The 21,314-nt window shown below is 43.7% G+C and overlaps 1 protein-coding gene across 3 annotated transcripts in view; it reads right to left on the bottom strand.

Annotated features, from left to right (window-relative positions):
- The window catches only part of GNAS (GNAS complex locus), a 148,098-nt gene that overhangs the window by 15,047 nt on the left and 111,737 nt on the right, over positions 1–21,314 (bottom strand). The window lies entirely within an intron of this gene.

Raw genomic sequence — 21,314 nt, 5'->3', positions numbered from 1 at the left:
GCGTTCCTGGGTAATTTAAAATGTTCAGAAAGGCACAGCTCTTTTTTTCCCCTAAGCAAAACTAGATAAGGGGAGGAAAAAAAAATAATTTTGCAATTACTTTAACCACTTCCCAAAGAAAATGAAGAAATCACAGCCTTTGGAGACAGGCACATGCAGCCAGTACTGTAACAAACATGACTGGTGTAAGTGCGAGAGCACTGTTATCGCATGTAAAAATATCTCCGATACATTGTTCTCGTAACGAAATTCTGCGTGGCAGCTCTCAGACATAAGGACACCGTTCGAAACCAGATTTATATTGCGAACGGACTGATTTGTAGCACAAAGCTCCAGCAGACACAAGCCCAAAGGCAACTCTTCAGAAAAGCTTCCCAAGAAGTTGCAAGCATTTTTTATTTCCAGCTTCAGGTCAACCGGTTATTGGGACTTCCTTACCGAAGTCGCCAGGCACACAGAAGGGGTTTAAGGACGAGGTGAAGCTCCGAATGGACTAGTGAAGAGCATTCACGTGGCCCCAGCCCAGCGCAGTGCCTGAACCTGCCGCATTCCAGCCGCTTGGAGGCGGAGGGGCACCATGGCTCTCATTTTGAAGCAAATAATGAGAAAGCTGAAAAGTATGACTCCATATATTTGGAATCATCTTGTGGTAATCAAGGTTACAGTTCCTTATATGGTGTGGAGAACATGAGGCACACATAAAAAAATAGAATATTAAAAGTAGGGGGGATAAAGAAGCGCAACTCTTGCAAAAACCCCGAAGCGCACCCAAGCGACCGAGCAGCAAAGCCCCGGAGCTTCGCGCTGCCACGAAATACAAACCTTGCCCTAAAAACAAGGCCGGTTACGCGCCCCGCTTCCCAAGCTGCCTCATTAAAGCAGCGTAGGGCTCCCGGAGGCCGCGAGGCATGAATGAGTTTCAGAGAAACCCCGGCGAACGCAAAGCCTGCCTTCCAAAAAGCGACCGAAAAGCGCAAATGGGGAAAAGGTAGGAGAAAAGGAAAATCTATTTAAAGCAATCGTAGTTGTCTCTTTTTTTTTTTTTTTTTTTCCTCTTTGCCTGTCTAAAGTTAGTCTGGCTTAGAGGATGCAACTAACTTTCCCAATCAGTTTTACATTACAGCACAAGTCCAGAAATAGCTCCCAGCCGCCTTGGCCTCTAGCACGGTTGCCATGACAATGGAACCACAGCTCTATAAATAGCTCATCAGCACCAAATCTTGTGAGACGCATCTGGAACGGGGCCAGCCCAGCCCCAGCTCGACAAATAAAAATAGGCACAGGCGGTTTTCAAAGGCTGGCAAGGTACAATGCGGCTCGGCCCGCGCCTGGGGATGGGCGGCAGGCAGGGGAGAGAGCCCCGGGGCTCCCCGGCATGAGGGACCAAGGGGTGGCGGGCCGGGACCAGGCCCCACGGCCCCTCACGGCGGGCCCAGCGCTCGGCCCTTCCCTCATTTCCAGTTCATTTCCAGTTCTCCTTCTTCTCCCCCAGCCTGCAGCAGAGCCGTACGGCTTCTGAGCCCCTCACAGTGCAGTGCAGTGCACGGGAGGCCATTAAAATAAGGCAAAACTGAAGAAAAGCGATCCTCACGAGTCCCCTCTCTGACTGTTTCTGTAGGATTTTGGCCTCAGCGTGGCTCGCTGCTTGTGTGAAGCCGGAGGGCTGTGTGCTGCAGCACAGCCGTCCCCCAGGCCGCAGGCACACGGCTCCGCTCCTCGCCTGGACACGGCACGGCCACAACCACGACCAGGAGGTTACAGAGCGAGGGATCCGTGCCCCTACAGCCCAGGGCCTTGCCTTCAGAGGTCAGTGAGGAGCGGCACGAGCCGGCCCCAGCCCCACTCGGCAGAACTGCCTTTCGAACAAGCGCTTGCTTTCCCTCGGTGGGTGAGAAAATGCAGTATTTTTAGCACAGACTCTTGATCAACCCATTCAATTACATCCAAATTATCTGTGTGGGAACAGAATGTTATGTCAAAAATGTTATTCAGTGTATTTGTCAATATTACCCAACAGTAGGCATTTGTATAATCAGGAGACTCAATATTTTCTGCAGCGTATGAAAGCAACGGTTCAGGAATAAGACTGAAGTTGTACGGCTTGGCAATTTCAGACACGGGAAATAGTAGTCAGTGTGATATAACACAGTGAGCACAACTCTCAAAATATAAAATCTTCGCTGCTCTATCAAAAGCCAATAGAGACTACAGATGGTAATCAAAATACTGCAACTATAATAAGCATTGAAGCCACAGTGAAATATCTTCCGTATGCCATAAAGGCACCAGTGCACGCATTCAACACAAACTGCACCATCAGCCCACAGGATTCCTTTAGGTCCCTACATGGATATTTTCATTTCTAAAAATTGTAGAGTAACTTCCATCCAGGCTTAAATCTGTATGTAAACTTCCCTTCCCTTCCCCCTTCCGTTCACCACATCCAGCTTGCTCATTTGCCAGCCGAACAATGTATATTTCAGAAAACAGCAGTTTTCACAGAAATACTTCTGGAAAACATACTTTATAACATGTAACATAATGCAATTCAGGATTTATTGGGTTTTATAAAGATACTTCAAGCTAGTTTAAGAGCCTATAATCAGCTGCATGTTTGGATTGAAATGATATAAAAAAGAACGCTATGTATATATTTCTTCCTAAAGAAAGCAAATTCATAAATAATTATGAGATGGCTCTCTCTGAGTCACACAACGAACAAACCTCATGGTTTTGTAAGGGGGGAGAGAGTGAGGCAGAGGGCTGGCAAACAGAAAGCACTGCCCGGGGCCCGACCTGGCCACTTGGAGGGGCCGGGCAGCGCCTGCCCGCTCCTCTCCTCGCCTTGGGGCTGCTAACCCTTCCCACAGCGGGGCCAGGGGACATCTTGTCCCTACACTTCCACTAACCGAGGGCACGCTCTGCCCCACACCTCTGCTGGGCGCTTTTCACACAAACCCCCCTCCCTATCGCTATACAGCGATACACAGAACAAACCCCAACTCTTGAGGCCTTTCTGGCTGCCCTCACTTGTACTTTTCAAACCTGTAGAAGAGGTATTTTCGCCCTCTCACGACTACCAACAGACTGGTTAAAAACAACTTACTCCCAAATGCCCCCAAGGCGCACCCCCGCGATACAAGCCTGTATATGCCCCATAGCTTCACAACAGCCCCTCACCCCGCCCCACATTACTTCACCGTGCCAGGAGGAAACTTAAACTGATCCAAGCCTCAGGTTGGGTCCAGAAATGAAAGGTAACGGTATGAATGAGATCACTGCACCGGGATTCGATCCCAGGGCAAGCCCGGGGCGGAAACACGGCTAGGGAGTGGGGAGGAACATGGTGCAATCCCTATTAGCTTCTGCTTTCTTTGAGGAAAAAAAAAAAAAAGGCTGCCAAAGAAATCAAAAAAACAAACAAGGGAAAAGAAGAAGCCATTAAACATTCACACAAAAAAAATTCTCAATTCACTTCCCTTTCTGCACCTTTTCTACAACTTTTCTTCACAAATTTTTGTGGTCCAGAGCAACGAGAGACCCAGACCTAACCAACAATCCTGTTTGCTGCAAAGCACGACAAATGGATTGCTTTAGGCATAGGGACATTAGCCCTTCTCTACAGTTCGAAACAAATTTGTTTGCCTGTCTCCATTTTCACCTATCCCTATTTACAGGTCGGTGTTCTAGAGAAAACAAGAACAGAATTAATCAGGAGGCAAAGTACCAGTTGCCTCTGAACAATTCATCTGTTACTGGAAACTGAACGAAAGGGAGATGGCAGGCTCAGCCTGGGGATCTCTGAAGGATATCAGGCCCTGCACCACCAGGGTACCAGCAACAGAGAACGTGGGAGCTGCAGCATTAAAACTTGAAACTAGTTTTAACCTTGTGCGACCCTCCAAGACCTTCATCCTGCAGAACCAAACTCCTAGGCACTCCATCAACTTCCGTACCTTTTTCAGTTATTTCCGTAAGGGCTCTGAACATTTGTAATTTCAAACTTCACACAGGGAAGGAAAAGCCAAGGGTAATACCTAATTGTAAGAAAATAAATTCTATTGCCATGTGTTGTTTTTTTTTAAGCTATCGATAAAGTCATCAAGCTGGAATAATGAGAAATCCAGTATGGTTGACTGCGAATGTCTCTCCCATTAAATTCCCCACCTTAAATATGCATAGTCTAAATATATTTTTGTTGTGCCTGTTTTCTGGAAGGTAGAAAAAGGTCTTTAGCTACAACGGAGGTCAGTGATTTTCTGTTGTAATCTGTTTTTAATTGTAGACTAAGGTGACAGACCAAATCCAAACAGAGCGGAAGAAACCAACAGAACAATCACAGACTGCATTAGACCAATGCTCAGTGGGGGCTGAACATGGAGGGATATTTTAAATTTAATAATTTCTAAAAACCAAATTAAAAGAATCTTGTACAGTAAGGAAGAGACATTCTTGTACAGGTTTGAAAATAGTTTATGCTAACTCAAACTAAGGAAACTGTTTAGGCAAAATTATTTCGTCAAAAATCGATGTGAATAATTTTAAATGAAATTACGAAGTGGCTCTACAGAACACAACTTCGTTTGAAAGCCCCCCAGTACATTTGAGTACTTCACTTTCATATTTCTTTTCTAACGTGAACAACCACCCATGCAATTTTCAAATATCTATCCCCTACTGTAGGCTGCTGTAAGTAATTAAGACAGGTGAACCTAATGGGATATCCTTTCATTGTGTTTCAACAAAGCATTTACATGGAATCCTGTCCTTCTGGTCTTTAGCTCCCTCCAGTGCTATCAAATCAGTAGAATTGCGTTCTGTTGATAAAGACCATCACATATATAAAATTTTAAAATTTAATTTTTCTCACAAAATTAATGACATCAGGATTTCTAGAAAAAGTATTTTAAAAATACAGGATCATTTGGGGACAATTTTATCTTACACAAAATAGAGTGCTTCAATCTTTTGTGTTTTTCACATCGAACACTGAAAATTTAGACAAATGGGACAGGCACGAGCAATGCTCAGAAGACTGGCTGAAAAGCTGATCTCTAATGAAACACTTACACTAGCTAGACCAGGCAATGGGAAAATAAGGTGGACTGAAAAAGGTCTGAAAGGGTAAAAAGCTGGTGGTGTCTGCAACGAGAGCATCATTTCACCGAAAAAACAGTACTTTCCTTCTACTGGGATGGTGTTGGTAGAAGCGTACTCTCGTTGACTGTGATGGAAAAGGATAGCCAGAAAGTTAACAAACAAACAAAAATATATATCAAAAAACCAAAGAGCTAGAGCTGAAATAGGTCTATGCTGAAGGCCACGGAATGCTTTACAAGCATTTTTAATTGGTATTTGCACCATGTCTTTCAGATGCTAGAAGAATTAATACACTAAAACCCCATTTGGTTTTGCCATTTGAAGAAATGGAGATATCTGCAGAAGCAGACAAATCAAATCAGACAGCCCCTGCATTCTTCTGCTCGTGTTGTTAGTATACTCTGAGCCCTAACTGCTGCAAATACAAAACCAGGCGCTTCCTCGGCTTCCAAACATCTAAAACCAGGCACCACCATTTTTAACAGAGATTTCAGAAAAGGAGGCAGGGGGAGATGATATGATCTTACTCGACAGAAAAGGAATTTTGCTCCCAGGATTGAGTTTCCGCAGGAACCAGGGAAGCAGTTATACTGCAGAGGATGAATATGGGCCCCAGATGAGCCCAGAACAATGGGAGGACAAACGAGCGCTGTTCTGAGGGCGGACTTCGCTGCCTTATTTAAATATACTTGTACAAAGGTCTTCAGAGAAACGCTTCGCTGCACTTAACGTGCAAGAATCCAGTCCAACACCGGAATTTTGCCTACTTAAGCACTACCACAACCAAGAGCTTTTTGCTCTGTATTTTAGGAAGTTTGGTTCTGCTGCAACAGTGCAGGAATGTTGACAGTTACCCTGCTCACGGGAAGCTCAAACCTTCCACCTCCACTGTGCCAGCGCCGCACGTGATGCTCGCTCCAGGCACTCCTGGCCGGGGCGGCGGGCAGCTCCTTTGCCGAGCTACCTGTCAGTACCTGCTCGGCACTTGCCAGTTGGAGCAATTCGCAGCAGCTCACATTTCAGTTTTCGCTTTTCTCAGGGCATGCTTTTTTTTTTTTTTTTTCCTCTCTCTCGAACTTGGGAAAAACAACTCCAGGCCTCTGTAAAAGGAGGCAGACAAACTGGCATCAGGTATTACAGCATCTGTAAGAGAGCACCTCTCAGCATCGAATGAGTGGGAATATCAAGTTACTCTTCTTTCTTCCTGAAACATTCACTTGATCATGAAATTTAATACCAGACATACTTTAAAAAAATCATTTAAAAACAAACAGTTGATACAGAGCTACCACAGCAATTGTATACTGTTAATTTTGAGGACCATACTGTTAGTAATCTTCGGCTACTGTGAAAATCATTCCCTGCACATATCCTTTGCCACACAATAAAATGAATTCAAATTTAAGTGCTTGTCTCTCCCTGGTACACATTACATGCAGGCAGATAAAAGGAGCAAGAAACCAAGCTCGATGCCAAATTCAAAGGCAAACACTAAAGGTGAACACACTACTTCTGTGGGAAAGCCACTGGCAGGGAGTGACAGCACGTCTGCAGAGGTACAGCCCTTGCCTGTTCTTGTGTAACTTTTACACATCACACAACAAGAACTGTCAGTCATTTTATTTCATGATTCTGCTCTTTGCTTAAATATTCAGATTCCTTTTTCACTCTTCCTAAAAGGAAAAAACAAATACAGACCCTTCACTTATTTAAATGTTGTTTGTGATAACGTCAACACATGGCCAAAGACTACAGAATATTTCCCCAAATAGTATTTGCATATTTATCATTTTTAAGCTTCCAATTCAATGGATACCTCATAGAACATCCTGGCTTTAAAAAGGCTCACAAACAGCACTAATTTAGCATGATAAGCTATTTTAGAATAATTTACATAAAATATTGTGGCCCTTCCCCCTCTCTTCCCCACAGACCTGCTAACTTTACTCAATTTATCCTAAAGCAGAATTTTAATCATTATAAAAATATGAACTCCTATAAATCTCATTTCCCAAAACAGACTAGCTATAAAAAGGACTTTCAAAATGGTGCTAAAAGCTCTAATCATTAAAATGTCTGTAAAACAGAAAGTAGAATATACTTCTTTTTGCAAAAGCTATTTTAACATTTGCAAACATTACTTTTAGCACCAACTTAGTTTCTAACCAGTGTGCTTTTAAGAACAAAGCAACAGAGAATGTAGAATCAGAGTGTGTGAAGGAAAGGTAAAATCCCTGACAAGGCACAACCGTAGCCTGTTTCCTCTCTCAGCCAGCCAAGAGTGGTGTGTGCTGGTTTCGGCACCGAGAGGTTTCCTATTGTAGTCACTGACTCACGCCCGGGCAGTCAGGTGCTGCAGATGCTGGAGCAGAGACAGTGCCGGAGTCAGTGTGCAGAGCTGGGGCTGGCGGGGGCACGTGTACAAAACCGAGCTGCACAGGAAAAAGGAGGTGGAGGGAAATTTTTGAAGGACTTTTAAAATACCTTCTTCTGCAGCTAACTTGGGGCAATGTTACAATGAGGAAGTGGTAACACAGTTGTTTCAGTTAGTTTTTGTTTTTTGTTTTTTGTTTTTTTTTTAAACCAGCATTATTGAATCTAGTCAGTATAGGTATAATAGAAACGTTGTAATTACCTGAACAATTACCAAACATATTTGTAGAATGCAACTATTTAAGCATTGCAACCTTAACAGCCACCAATAGGGAATAGATACCTCTCTTGGAACAGAACCTGGTACTAAGACATTAAGGCTGAGAAGTACTACTGGTGGCAGTTCAGTGACACCTCGAGCCATGGCTGCAGTCTCAGCACCCTACCTGACAGCTCCGCTGGGAGATTTTAGAGGCCAAGGACTGAGAAAAGAATGGGCTCCGAGTTTTATATGCTCCTCCTCTGAAATGGTTCTCTGCATGTCCAGGCAGTGCAGAACCAAAACCCACCTCTGTGGGTTTTGCTCTGTGTTACACCAAACAAACCTCTGCTAAATTACTGCCCATCTCCAGAAACCCCAATGTTAGCCCCTCTTTTCTCAGGCGATGGGGGGAATGGAGGGGAAAAAAAAGATTCTAGCCGTTATGGTCTTGAGGCAAGTAGAAAATGGTGCTGTGAGGTCTACCCACCTATGTAGGGAGTGTGAAACAAGCACATCTGAGAGGTGGAAAATGATTTCATCTCAGCGAGCATTAATTCTGAAACTGCGGTGCTGCTGCTGTATGTTGACATCATTAACTACTTTATTACGCTGGAAAGAAAGTCTCACAAAGCTGTGAATAACAACTCATTTTAGCACCACGAGTGGGTGGACTCCTCTCCCCAGCCCCTCAGCTCAGGCACAGACGGGCAGAAGGGAACCTGAGGGAAAGGGAAACCAAAGTGGAGAGCCCAGGGCACGCACACAGGTTCCACAGAGCTGCCAGAGCTCAAATCCCACGGCAGGATTAAAGCCCTACAATCCCAGCAGAGAACACACGCACATCTTGACAATCTCTTTGTCTGCAGAGGGCAGTGTCTCATGTTTGCATTTTAAATGGCTGAAATCTTAAACCTAAATTATTTATTAACGGATTAAAAATTTCCTCTTCTACATGAAAGGAACATTTAAACAGACTCACAGGAAGAACTGAACAAAAACGGATGCTAAAAACTATGGGCTCTGTTCCTGTAGTGGAGAAGACGAGAAGGGGACTAAGAAGGTATTCCTCTTCCCCAGATGTAGTGTTAATTCCCACATCAACATACATGAGGGGCTATGAACACAGCTGGGGCTTTGGCCGCCAGTATAAAGCTATGCACAATAATCAAGTCTATTATTCTGTATAAAGAATAAGGAAACCTCTCATAATGTCTTATTGCAAGGAAGCAATAAAGGATGTACAGCGCCCTTCAGTGTTGCAGCCTTGGTTCAAATATGTGCCTGAAGCATAGCGGTCACCTTACACTGCAGATTTGGTAATAAACATGCAATTCCAAAGTGTGCTAGGAAGCAGAGGCACGCAGCAGCAGTGCTGGAATGATCAGACCCAGCCAGGCTGTGCTGGCTCACCTATTGCTCTGATACCTGTAAGCAGACACTGTGTGATTTAAAGCACAGAAGACAATTCCAGGATTTCCATTTGTTCTGCACTACTATAATTAGAGCTTCCGGCTCCTGGTTTACACTAAGAACAGCGGCGAGGACTGCAAGGTGGAAGAGGCTCAGATCAGATGGGGCAGACTGGGAGAAAGGCTGGTGAGAAAGCTCAGTAGTTCTGGAGACAGGTAGGTGTGTTCTTCCATTACCTGCACTGCATCACCTGCTTCCACACGGGCATAATGTTTGTAGACTGTGTGTATGTGAAATACAGCTTTTATTGCGCTGCAGCATTTTAACTCCACTTCCTCTGCTCAGCAGCAAATTATTAGATTCACCACAAAAAAGGGGGGGCTAAGTGCGGCGGCAACTGATACATTACACAATAGCTAATACGCATCCATTAAATATAGCCATTTCCTCTCCTTTCTTCTAAAACTTTCAGCCTCAGAGGTTTTTGCAGTATCTTGATCATGCTAGCTGCCCTGTATCGATAGCTATAGCCAAAACTAGCGACAGGTGCAGAGCTTTCCACATGGCACTTTTCCTTTCCCCTGTGCCACCCATGTTTAGATCCCACAGCTTCAACTTGTAAAACTGCAGCTATCTTCTTTGTATAAATGCACAGGAAGTCCAAGGAACAGACTGCCAACGAGCAGATGAGAAAATTAAAAAAAGATCTGTGACACTAATCAATCATGCCAGGATTATACAGTGCATCTAAATGGATATTTTAAGGGAACAGAATTGGAGTACTTCTGCAGATGAGCATATCCTAAATTTTATTAAAAAAAAAAAAAACTACTTTGAATGAAGCAACTTCCATTGGAGAGACCTATGTTTTATTAACACATCTTAAGATTTTCTGTTTCTTTCTTTAAAGATAATAGAATGGGAAAAAAAAAAAAAAAAGCTGATATAATTTACATTCGGGTCACTAACTTTCATGATTATAGCTCCAAACACCAAGCCTTTAAAAAGGAGAAAAACAACCACCCCAAACTCACAGTGCTCTGCAGCAGAACTTCCTCCTGTTACCTACGTTACCTTTTATCAGTGTAAGCCACATACATTTGGTGGAGCTGTAGTCAGAAAGCATCCCAAGGAAGTAAAAAACATCGTCAGCTAACAAATTTCTATGATCAATTTCCAGGAAGTAAGTATGCAGGGAGAACGTCATACATTTATACAGAAATATGTATGTCTCTCTCCTACAGTAAATATCCAATTCAGTTTTCTGTACATCCAGCATTTGTGGCATGGATCTTAGGTATAAACGTGAAACAAGTCAGAATTTAAAAGACATACTAGTAAAGCAAGGATATTACAACCTGATTTGCTCCGTAATCCATATATGCATGAAAGTAGCATATGCTTGTATAGATTTGGGTAATTAGCGTTCTGTTTCAAAACCCACTGTGCTTTGTACACTATAAACATGGTAATTGTCACTTTATCTCCCAATCTACACTGTGATTTCAATTATAACACAACAAAGGGACTGCTCATGAGAACTGAATGGAGAGGGCAAATCGCACCCCTCGTAATAATAGTAACAACCCCATGTTCATTATTGTTTGTTTGTGTTTTTTCAAAAGGTATTTGTTGATTTATTACAAACATCTCTTACAGTCTGATGAAAAAAGAAAATGTACTGGGTGCGGCACGAATCTTTCATTTGTAAGACTTGTCTTGAGGGAAATCAGTTTCATATTCTTTACAGGCACGTGACTTTATCAGAAAACCACAGTGCACAATTTTGGCATAATTAGCAGGACCTTCTTAAATACAGCCAGAAGAAAGCGCCGAGGGAAACAAACACATTTCACATCATTAGGAAAAGTCAGGACTGGAATGGAGGTACGGTGCCGGCCTCTGCACACAACAGCAGAAATCCTACCTATTTTTAGTTCACAATTCCAATAAGAAAACAGCTGGGAGTCTTAATGAAAATAACTTGGTGACAAATTTAATGGACTGAACACTAAAGTTACTATTTTTAAATAAAGTTCCTAATTATCTTTCGAAACAAGAAGCAATTAAGCAGCAGCGGAGCCACGACTTCACAAAAGTCTGGTAAGGCTTGGCTCCAATCAGGTTGAAACTGGGAAATGGCTCAGCCACTTCTGATCCTAAAAACTGGGTGAAGGCCAGGATTGGTTTTAGGACATTTTTTTTTTTATAATTATTATTATCATTATTTATTTATTTAAAATGAAAGCAATTCTGCTCTGGCCTGTCCGTGCCTGCTCTCCGGTCACCTTAGGAGGAGGCATGGTGCCTTGTAGCCTCCCAGTTAGCAACCTGCAGGCACCAGGAGAAGGTGGAGAGAAATACACAAACAGAGCTTGTGATGCCTGAAGAGAGCTTGTGGAAATGATCAATGCTCTTTGCTAACGAGATGTGCAGCCCTTAGAGGAGTTCTGCTCCGTGGAACAGAGGTGGACAGTGAGACGCTCCAGGGGCAGTGGCCAAGGGTCAAGGATCTCACCCTACAAAAGCACTCAGAGAGAGCACAGGGGAATTCATAACACGGAGCATATGGGTATTTGCAAAGTTACTGAGCTATCCACGATAAAGTGAGTTACAATCTGACATGCTCTTCTCCAAAACTCTCTCTAAATAGTTCTTTAAAGTGTGACGTTTTAATTACTTGTTCCCTTGATAGAGCACTGTGATAATGAGTGTATTGCACTTGTATCTCACAGAAGACAAAACTATTTCATGCTTCTTCCATACCACACACCTTAGTTTTAAAGCAAACTTTCCATTTAGCAGGATCTTAGAGTCTGAAATGTCCATTTGGGAAATACATCATCTGATCTGCTGAGATGGGAGGAGGGATCTCTAAGTTTGTCCTCACCGCTTCTACCAAACCATTTCACTGCACCAGGATTGTTGATGGTACTGGCATCAGTCCCATGAAGGACTGAACATCCTTCACTTGTCTGATTTCATTTAATATCTCACACTTGCCAAAATCATCCAAGGGTTATGAGCTCCTATACTGATGTTGAAAAAGGTAAAATCTGTTCTTCATGGAGCACGTGCTGATGGCAGGGCTAATGAATGGACCAAAATAAAACACCAACCAGCAGACTCAACAGAATAAGGCTCACTTTGCTGTTGAGACCCAACAATACCACAGAAAACCAGACACGCTCTTTATGAAGATACCCAAGAAAAAATAATCACCTTGCTAGACATGAGGCATCATGATGCCCAACTCTTCTGATCTGCCACTGCTTTTAGAACATCAGAAATAGGTAAAATTCAGCTGAGAAGCCACAGTAGCAAATGTGGCGGACGGGGTATTCCAGTCATGGCCTTCAGCACCTCTGCAAGTATTACCAGCATTAACACAAGCAGCAAATTAACATAATTTGCTTGCACATCACTTTTTTTTTTTTTTGATTTATTTATTAAAATTACCTAAGCTTAAGCAGTTTTTTTTTTTTCTGTTTTTTAATTGCAAAGCCCCAAATCTCTCCGTACTGATCGCGCAGCACTGCCAGGCCACGTGAGCAGGGCTGGATGCGGCCCACAGGAGCCCTCCTTTGCTACACCCTCCTGCATGACCCAAGGCTCCTGCCCTCCCCCAGCTGCAACAGGCTTACTAAAAATAGCTCTTTGCTAGCTTTTACTCAGGCTGCCGTTTACATAAGCCCTTTGGGGGCAGGGGAACCTTGCAGAGTATCCACGGAAGCCAGGAGCCTTCCCGGAGAGCTGGTGGGGCGGCAGCGCACCGCGCGTGGCCAGATACCGAAAGCCTCACCTGCGTGCTGCAACTTGGCCTTATCTGCAGATATCCTTCTTGGAGACTTAGTGTATCACAATACAAATATAGTTAACGCAATTACAGTTAAGCGTAACAATTGATTGTAACGTTTCAGATACAAAAATCAATGTATAATGTATTGCAGAGCAATCTGTTCAAAAGCACGGTTCCAAATCACAAAACCTATCAATGAGATCCTGCCTACAAAATGTTCTTAATCACACTTAAAATCAGTTAGCGTTTTGAGTTCCTTTAGGACTAAGTCATACGCTGTAAGAAATACTTCCTAAGATTAAAAAACCCTGATTTTATTTGCACTACAGGGAGTGCAACAGGCAGCATTACAATAAATAATGTTCTGTGATACATTACATCCAGCTTCAGTTTGCTAAACTTGTTCACCTAATATGAGATAATCTATTTTCTTATTTCCAGCCTGCCTCTCCTGCATTTAGGACTTTATGGCCATGTTCTCCGCATGCAAAGCACATGGTCTCAATAAACTTTGGAGCCTGCTGGTAAATCTCTACCAAATGCAATGCAGACATCTTTGTCAGGGGTCTCGCAAAGATAATAAATTCAGCAACACCTGTGAATGAGGCAAGCACCAGACAAAAGAAATTTAAATTAAAATCCCTGGTGAAGGAATGGTTTCAGTATATTATCGAGCCCCCGAGTTCACAGCAGAGGAAAGGAAAGCAGAGAACGGGCAAGTCAGCAACAGGGCATGCTCCTTCGCTGGGGCCACAGGGATGTATTTGCTGTATTTCAGCCCAGGGAATAATTGGGAATCGAACCTGGTGCTTTCACGTTGTACCAACGAACGTACTGGCCTCATTTCATCCTCGTAGCAGAAATTTTCTATTGTTGCCTCCTATCTTTCGGAACTGTTACTTTTAATTCCTTTTTTTTTCCCCCCCCTCAAAGCAAGTCTTTAACGAGGTCCTACAACATCAGTTTAGGTCTCAGCTTGATAAAAGTATTCTCCTAATTGTCATCTTCTAATCTTGAAGTGTTCCTTTTTCAGCAGCAGCACAGCAGGAGCGATAAGCGCTCCCACAAAAACACCCAGCCCACGCTCCCGAAGCCGTGGTGTTTGCTGGCGGCGCGCAGCACAAATGGCAGACGCCGAGGCCAGCAGCCACCCGCTCACAGCGGCAAGACAACTACGAAACCCTGACGGTGCCGGCACAGCTGCATCCCGACGGTGCCTCCTGTGCTGTCAGTGTGGGCCAGGAGCCTCTCAGCAAAGCTCCGCGGGCTGCGTGCTGCCCAGATAAGGCGGCAGTGGTGCACGGACCCCGCGCTCCTGCTCGTCCCCTCCCGCACTTACCCACAGCGTGCCCAGCGCCTGTGGATTTCCCCCCGCAGGATCCCCAGCGAAGGCGGCTCCAGCCCCTCTGGCAGCCTTCTCCTCGCTGCTTCTGCAGCAGATCGAGTTGCCTGAGCGAACCACGGCCCAAAACGAGCCGCGGTCGGGGCCTTTTCTATCTGCACAAAGGCATGGGATAAAAGGGGTGACTGAAATTAGTCCTGAGGAACTAACAGTGTGATTTTAGCGCTCGCTTTGATGATTCTCAGGACACGACTGCTATGCCTTTTTGCCACCTCAGTAATCCAACCCCCCTGTACAATTCTCCAGTCTGATGCTAGCAGTTCAAGATGTTGCTTGCTCTGTCTTTCAATATAGTAATTCAAATTTTACTAAAACTGAGCACATTTTTACAATTCAAGCTTAAAACTTCAGGAGACAGACAAATGTAATGTGCCCCGAGTGCACGACCACCTTACAGAGTTGACATAACTGCAACTCCCCCTCTAATTACCACTGCTTAACCTCAGTAATTCATTCTAACCCTATACTGACCGCTACGTCTCTTCACAACACACAGGCAATTTGAGGATCACTGTGGATGCAATGCCCAACCAGGGAGCCACCATTTTACTGGATCAAATTTACTTCAGGTATGTGCCATTTTTGGAGAAACGAGATTGGAGAAGTTTCAACTGCAGCAAATAGAGAGATTTTAGGGTCAATTCAACACATACAAAACTTTGCCACACTTCCCTTGCCAGAACAAGGCTGTTCTGTGTCTAGTGAAAATAAAATTAAAATACAAAAGAGGGAGAGCAACACCACGCATGAGGTCCATGCATAGGGAAGCCAAACCAAAGAAACCTGTGCCCTCGTAAGACCTGAAGCTCTTCCCATTGCCTTTGTGCACATGAGGAACCTGCAGCGAACCCACCCGGTGGTCACTTACTGTCTGTCAGCTTGCCCCTAGCAGCTCAGTACAGTGTCCACTGAGATCACCTCAGTCCACGCACGCACAGCATGGCTTAAAGGGTGAGAGGCTTTTGGACAGGACACCACCAAATGCACGCGATCACCAGCGTCTGAACCCAGCTGTTACTGAATTAACTCACAGGCTAAACTCCACTTACTTCAGGGCAGCTCCTGTAAGGATGGGTCTAGGCTACTGAATTTGTCCATATCTTTACTATTATGAAACAAAATGGAACTGGTGCAGTAATGCTATGTTACAAGCCGTGGTTAATGACCTTGCGTAACAATGCAACATACTGATTTCATGAATAAATTGTATCGTGTCGAGTCTATACTAACACAGATTAACCACTCTAAATGGGTTGCATATTTAGTCAGGACTTTGAATGCATAAATCAAGCTTTGTTTGACAAGAGTTCAAGAAGCATTTGGACAACGCTCTCAGACATGATCTGATTTTTTGTATTTCTTTTGGGGGGGTGGTCCTTTGGGGTCCCAGCGGTTGGACTCGACGATCTTTGTGGGTCCCTTCCAACTCAGATATTCCGTGATTCTATGATATTGGTCATTTTAATTAAGTGCAAAAGGACTTTATGAAGCCTCAAAACGTAACAAATAATCACCAACATTACACGTCACCATCTGACCCCAACCCCCAAAAAGCCTATGAATTAATGACCATATGAAAAGGATTTCAAAGTCCACCTTGATTAAAAGTCAGAAACCTCACTTTACAAGAGGGGAACTTTTAAACTATTTTGCACAACTAACCCCAAATGAATTTAGCTTCAGGCATACACAGGTATACGAATCATACACTAACAAGGTGCTTGCTGTTACACAGTTAACTGTATTTCCCTAATTTTCATTTTATTACAAACTTATGCCTATCAACCAGAGAACAATACAATATTCACAAGATTTCTTCCAAAAGCCTTAGCGGACAATAGATTCATTTTTCCACATATTTCTATCATATTCTCTCACACACTATTAATGTCAAAACAAAAACTTTGAGGATGGGAGAAGGATGAGGAATGGGAAGCCTGTTGCCATCAAGATGCAGAAATCCTTACAAGTTCAGCTAACAGAAGGTTTTGGCTTCTATTCCATCTCCTTGTGTTTGCATTTTGACTCTTCCCCTTCATCCACAAAAAAATGCACTGCATTGGGTTCTGTACGCTTGCAGAGGCAGGGCCACAGGAACAAAACAGAAGCACGGACAGGTATCAGATACACACTGCCTAAAAGGTTCAGGTACTAATGAACCAAACCAACGAAAGCTATTACAAAAATCCGATGTTTGCTTTCAAAAAGCTCAAGATAATTTTACTTTCTTTGTTTGAACTTTGCTTTCTACTTAAGATCATAGAGAAAGCCTACTATTTTACTGACAATTTTTGTAAAATACAATGTTAAAAGCCATGCCAAAGTTTTAGAAATATGCTAGAGCAAATGCATGCCTAATCTGAGTAAATACTGTTACTAAAACACTGAAACAGCTGTTGCATGAGCAAATGCTCCATTTGCATGTGAAAGCAAATGCAGCACACAGTGGAAATGGAAGTTCATTTCTCAGAAATCAGGCATCTATGAAGACTTGCAGAATGGTTTATCCTCAACTCTTGCAGGCACGAGCAAGTGATACGCTTAAAACAGAAGGCAAAGCACCACAATCTGGCTGCCGGACTGGGTCAGGAAAGAGTTCTGGCCCAGCCATCGCATGCCGGTCTCTGATCAGGCCTTCCCTGCCCTCAGCTGAAGGCTAATCCCTAAAATTTCCAACAAGACATGGAAAGGAAGTTGCATCTGCAGCAAAAAGCCAGAAAGGAACTGACAAGTTAACAGATGTGTGGAACAATGGACAAATAAATGTGGCAAATGAATGAACGTGATGGGTGTGGGGGGTAAAAGTGGTGGAGTGAAAGTGGAGACAGCAGTCAGATTCCCGAAGCAGAGTAATTCCCTTTCAAAATAATTCAGAACGATGTGGTGGTCTTCACACACACCTCAGATGCCTGTGGTTTATCTTATTAAACTGGACGTGAGGAAAAATTTTCTTTATTGTGAGGGTGGTCAACCACTGAACCAGGCTCCACAGTGGTTGATGCCCCATGTCCGTCAGTGTGCAAGGCATTTGGACAATGCCCCTGGTTAACTTTTGGTTAGCCCTGAACAAATCAGGCAGCTGGACTAGATTGTCTTTGAAGGTCCCTTCGAACTGAACTGTTCTCTTCTATTCCACTCACATTTTGGACTTGTAAAAAGGTCTTTCTGCCATTACGGCTCATTAACTTTAACATTTTCATTTGAGTGCTCCTAATTCTGAAAACTCAAGCAAGCTACTCCAGGACACCTTTTGTTTTATCTTGCTTCATACTGTGATGTAATTTATTTTAGAGACAGAGAAGTTTATCTGGGGTTGAGTGTAGGTTGAAATTATGAATTTATGATTAGCTGTGACAACAGTGGGAACATGTGTTGGATTCATAATCCATTTATTGGCTAAATTTAGGTAATCTGGTTTTCACAGCACTTGCCAGCAGGCACATCCCTGCTACCAACAGGCAGCAAGAAAGGGCAGACACTTGGAGTAGTTAGGAATAATTCAGGCTACTTATATATTTGGACTCATTTTGTTGGTCCTGACTTCAGTGAAGTCATGCAAGCACAGGAGTGACTGCGCTTCCTGTTGTCTACAGCAACCTCCGTGTGCACCTAATGACCCCATGGACTGGGGAGAAAATATAACCCGGGGTTTATTTACTTTTACCTAAAATTTAGCTTTGTTTAAAACATAAACCTCTGGTACTTCAGGATAAAGAAGAATAGAGACAAGGCCCTAATTCAATGATCTCTAAGTGCTCTGGAACAAAAGCAAGGTGGTTTTATGATTAAGACCACGGATAAGAAATGAGGTGATCCGGGTCTGGTCCTTGGCTTGCCAAAGAATTCACACAGCAGTAGGCAAGCTCATCAGCTTTAAATCAGCAAAAGGAGACATGAATGTTAGTCTTCCACACAGGAATGTTTAACAATATAATTGCTAATGCCCATAAGAAGCTTGTGTATGCCAGGAATATACGCCGGGAAAATTCCTGTCCTGTTGAATGTGAGTACTCAGCACAGCTCACAGACCTGGAGGAGACAAGAGGAACTGCTCTGCCAGAATTACACTGATTAGAAAAAGCAAAAAGAAAGAAAAAGTAATAAATAATATGAATAAGAAACTAGACTAACAGTACCACTGATAAATCAGCTGCTATTTAAAAAGGTGAGACTTTCAGCAAATGCACTTTACTGTATGATCTCCGAAAAGAACTTCATCACAAAGAGAAATCAACAAGGAAGAAAATCATTAAGTACTCAGATTGGGGCTCTTAATTGCTCTTATAACTCAGCGAACCCAGAAGCGAAACACACCGTAAATCCTAATAAAAATATAAAGAATTTACAACCCCTAACACAGCAGATATTAAGAAAACAGCACGTCCACATCTGCTGATCCTTTAGCAGCTCTGCACAGCAGTCAGCTAAGAGTTGCACTCTCCCCCTTTCTTTGATAAGTATTTTAAAAACAAACATCTTCAAAAATCCTTCTCATAAAGCCCTTCTGGAGCAGCCTGGCACAGTTTCAAGCTATCAGAGTGGCTCTGCTGGTGCTGAAGTTCGAGAAATCCAGCTCACTGCACCTACACCACAACCTCCCCGGGCTTTCTCCTTCCCCGAAATGGCAGGCAGCGGGAGAAAACACGGTGAGGCTTTCAAGCAGGAAATAGCGTGAGAATAGGCTCCCTCATGCTACTTCCAGCCCTTCCTGATAGCGGAGGGTGTGAAATGGGCTGCAAATACTGTCTCTCACATTATTTCCTTTTCCACCCCAGCCAAAACCAGGAAGCGTCAGCTGGGAGATATGCAGAGAAAGCAGAGCATAAAATGAAGCAAAAATCATACTGGTGGCCAAGGAACTGAGCTGAGCCAAGGCTAGATAAAACAAAAATTCAAGTATTTGTGGGCACTTCCTAATAGTAACAAGACTAGAGAAAAACACTAGGAGGCTTAGGTACCCAAGCTTTGCTTTTGATTTGCTACAAAGCTGATCCAGAGGCTACTGACATCAACTTGGACTTACAGGACTGTGCTTGTATCCTCCAAGCCTTCATGCCACCAATAACCCATTTGTATGAAAGAGATCCTACTTATTCCAGCTACTCTGCAGTGTATTTGTGAGGCTTTAAGAACAGAGATCCGCAAACGAAAACCAAGGTAGAAGTATTAGCAGCATCTACACTTCAAAGAGATCGTGTGTGTTTATACTTGACAGGACGCAGAGATTTGACATGCAGGATTTGGCACATCACAGTGGAAACGGCTCTTAGGTTCCCAATCTTAAGTAGTATATTCTGAATAAAATGAAATCCTGCACCTGCAGGAAAGAAATATGAAGGATGGTAAATCACTCATCGCCATTTGGGATTTTCTATATTCTAGACACTTCTGCATTCTTCTGTTTATTATTAGCCAAAAGGAGTATCACATGGCCGCTCCAGTTAAAACATTTGTTCACTTCTATATACATCCCCAAAATATGCGGGAGCAATCAAATCTGCTCTCCTCTCAGGTACTGCCCTCTCCTCACAGCTAAAACAATTCTCCACAGAGAGAAGCTGGTGACAGCCTCCCAGACCTTGCTGTCCTAGAAGCAGAATTGGAACTAATTACTTCATAAATGGAGCTAAGAAAGGGAAAGAGCCTCCTTTCTTTTCTCCCAGGACTGTGAAATATGCTCCGGCAGGAAGTACAGTAAAGCTCAGGATGAGCAGAGGCAGCTACCCTTCAACACGAACAGGGCTCCTCTGAAGTGACGCTTCCATTTAGTCAGTAAGCCTGAGGAGGAAGGGCAGGATACCAGCAGGGCTCTCCAACAGATGAGGTTACCGGCCCAGCCTCCCAGCTTTACACCTCTGAAGCTCACCAGTGAGATTAAACGAAAAGCCCGAAGCTGGTACCTGGGGCTTTTCTCAGGTCTTCTGCTCTGAGCCGAGGCCAGGAGCTCGGGGGAGCAGTGATAGAAGCACACAGACGGGGTTAACGGGAGCTTCTGCTGGGGAGGCACCGAGAAACTTCAGCAAGTCAGCACAAAGAAGTGCAGCCTTTAAAGGTACTTCTCAGGAACAGGTGACAGATACCACTGCTAGACTCCTCGTACCTACGTTAGTGTTACGTAGCTACAACACGTTTGGATGAGAATTATCTTCATTCCCACTCTCCTAGGAAGGACAAGTAGCCCGAAGTGGCATTTTTCCTGTGTTCATCTACAAGAATTTTTGACAACCCAACTTGTTTGCTTTCCTCAGCACAAGCTCTGCAAGAGTTTAAGTCTCCATTTCCTCAGTATCTTTCTTTTCAAGATGCTTCAACGTCCTGAAGCTGTGCCATAGGTTAACAAGTCCCTAGCTCTGGGAGGACCTGATGTTGGACTGAGTTCCCACAAGGAGAGCCAGCTCCTATCCATGAAAAGCACAACTGTAAAAGCAGCAGCATCAAGCACGAAGGAGCGGGGTCAATCCTCACACCTCTCCCCAGCACTCGGTACCTGACTACTGCACCATTAACAAAGATGGAAGCGAGAGGAGCGAGGGGACTTTGGGGCCATTTCCCAAAAGCTGCCAGAAGGGACACAGGTGCTGCAGCCTGGCCGAACAGGGAACACCACCAGCCCTGCCACGGCTCTTCCCTGCCGATGGATGACAGAAACCAGCCCCGAAACGCTCACATAGCCCTAAAGAAGCTTTGCATATATTTCATTCCAGTTTGGCAGAAGCAGAAATGAATTTCATTTTGATATTAACATTCCTGAAAGCCAACCAAAGCCCTGTGCAATATGCACTCTTTACTATCCTAAAAGGGATAAAATTAATTTGTACGTTTGGAACAAACTATTTGCAGTGGACTTTGCAAAGCTTCCTATATATAACCGTATAAATCACAAGAGTGATATTTTTTTTTTAAATGCAGAATGTGAAATGACTCCATAGCAAGGCAAGCTTTACACCAAGCAACCCACACTTAAAAAA

This window comes from Netta rufina (assembly GCF_964035555.1).
Source record: "Netta rufina genome assembly, chromosome: 16".
Taxonomy (NCBI): Eukaryota; Metazoa; Chordata; class Aves; order Anseriformes; family Anatidae; genus Netta; species Netta rufina.
Note: the sequence above shows the minus strand (reverse complement) of the source record. Positions and strands in the feature narration are given on the sequence as shown.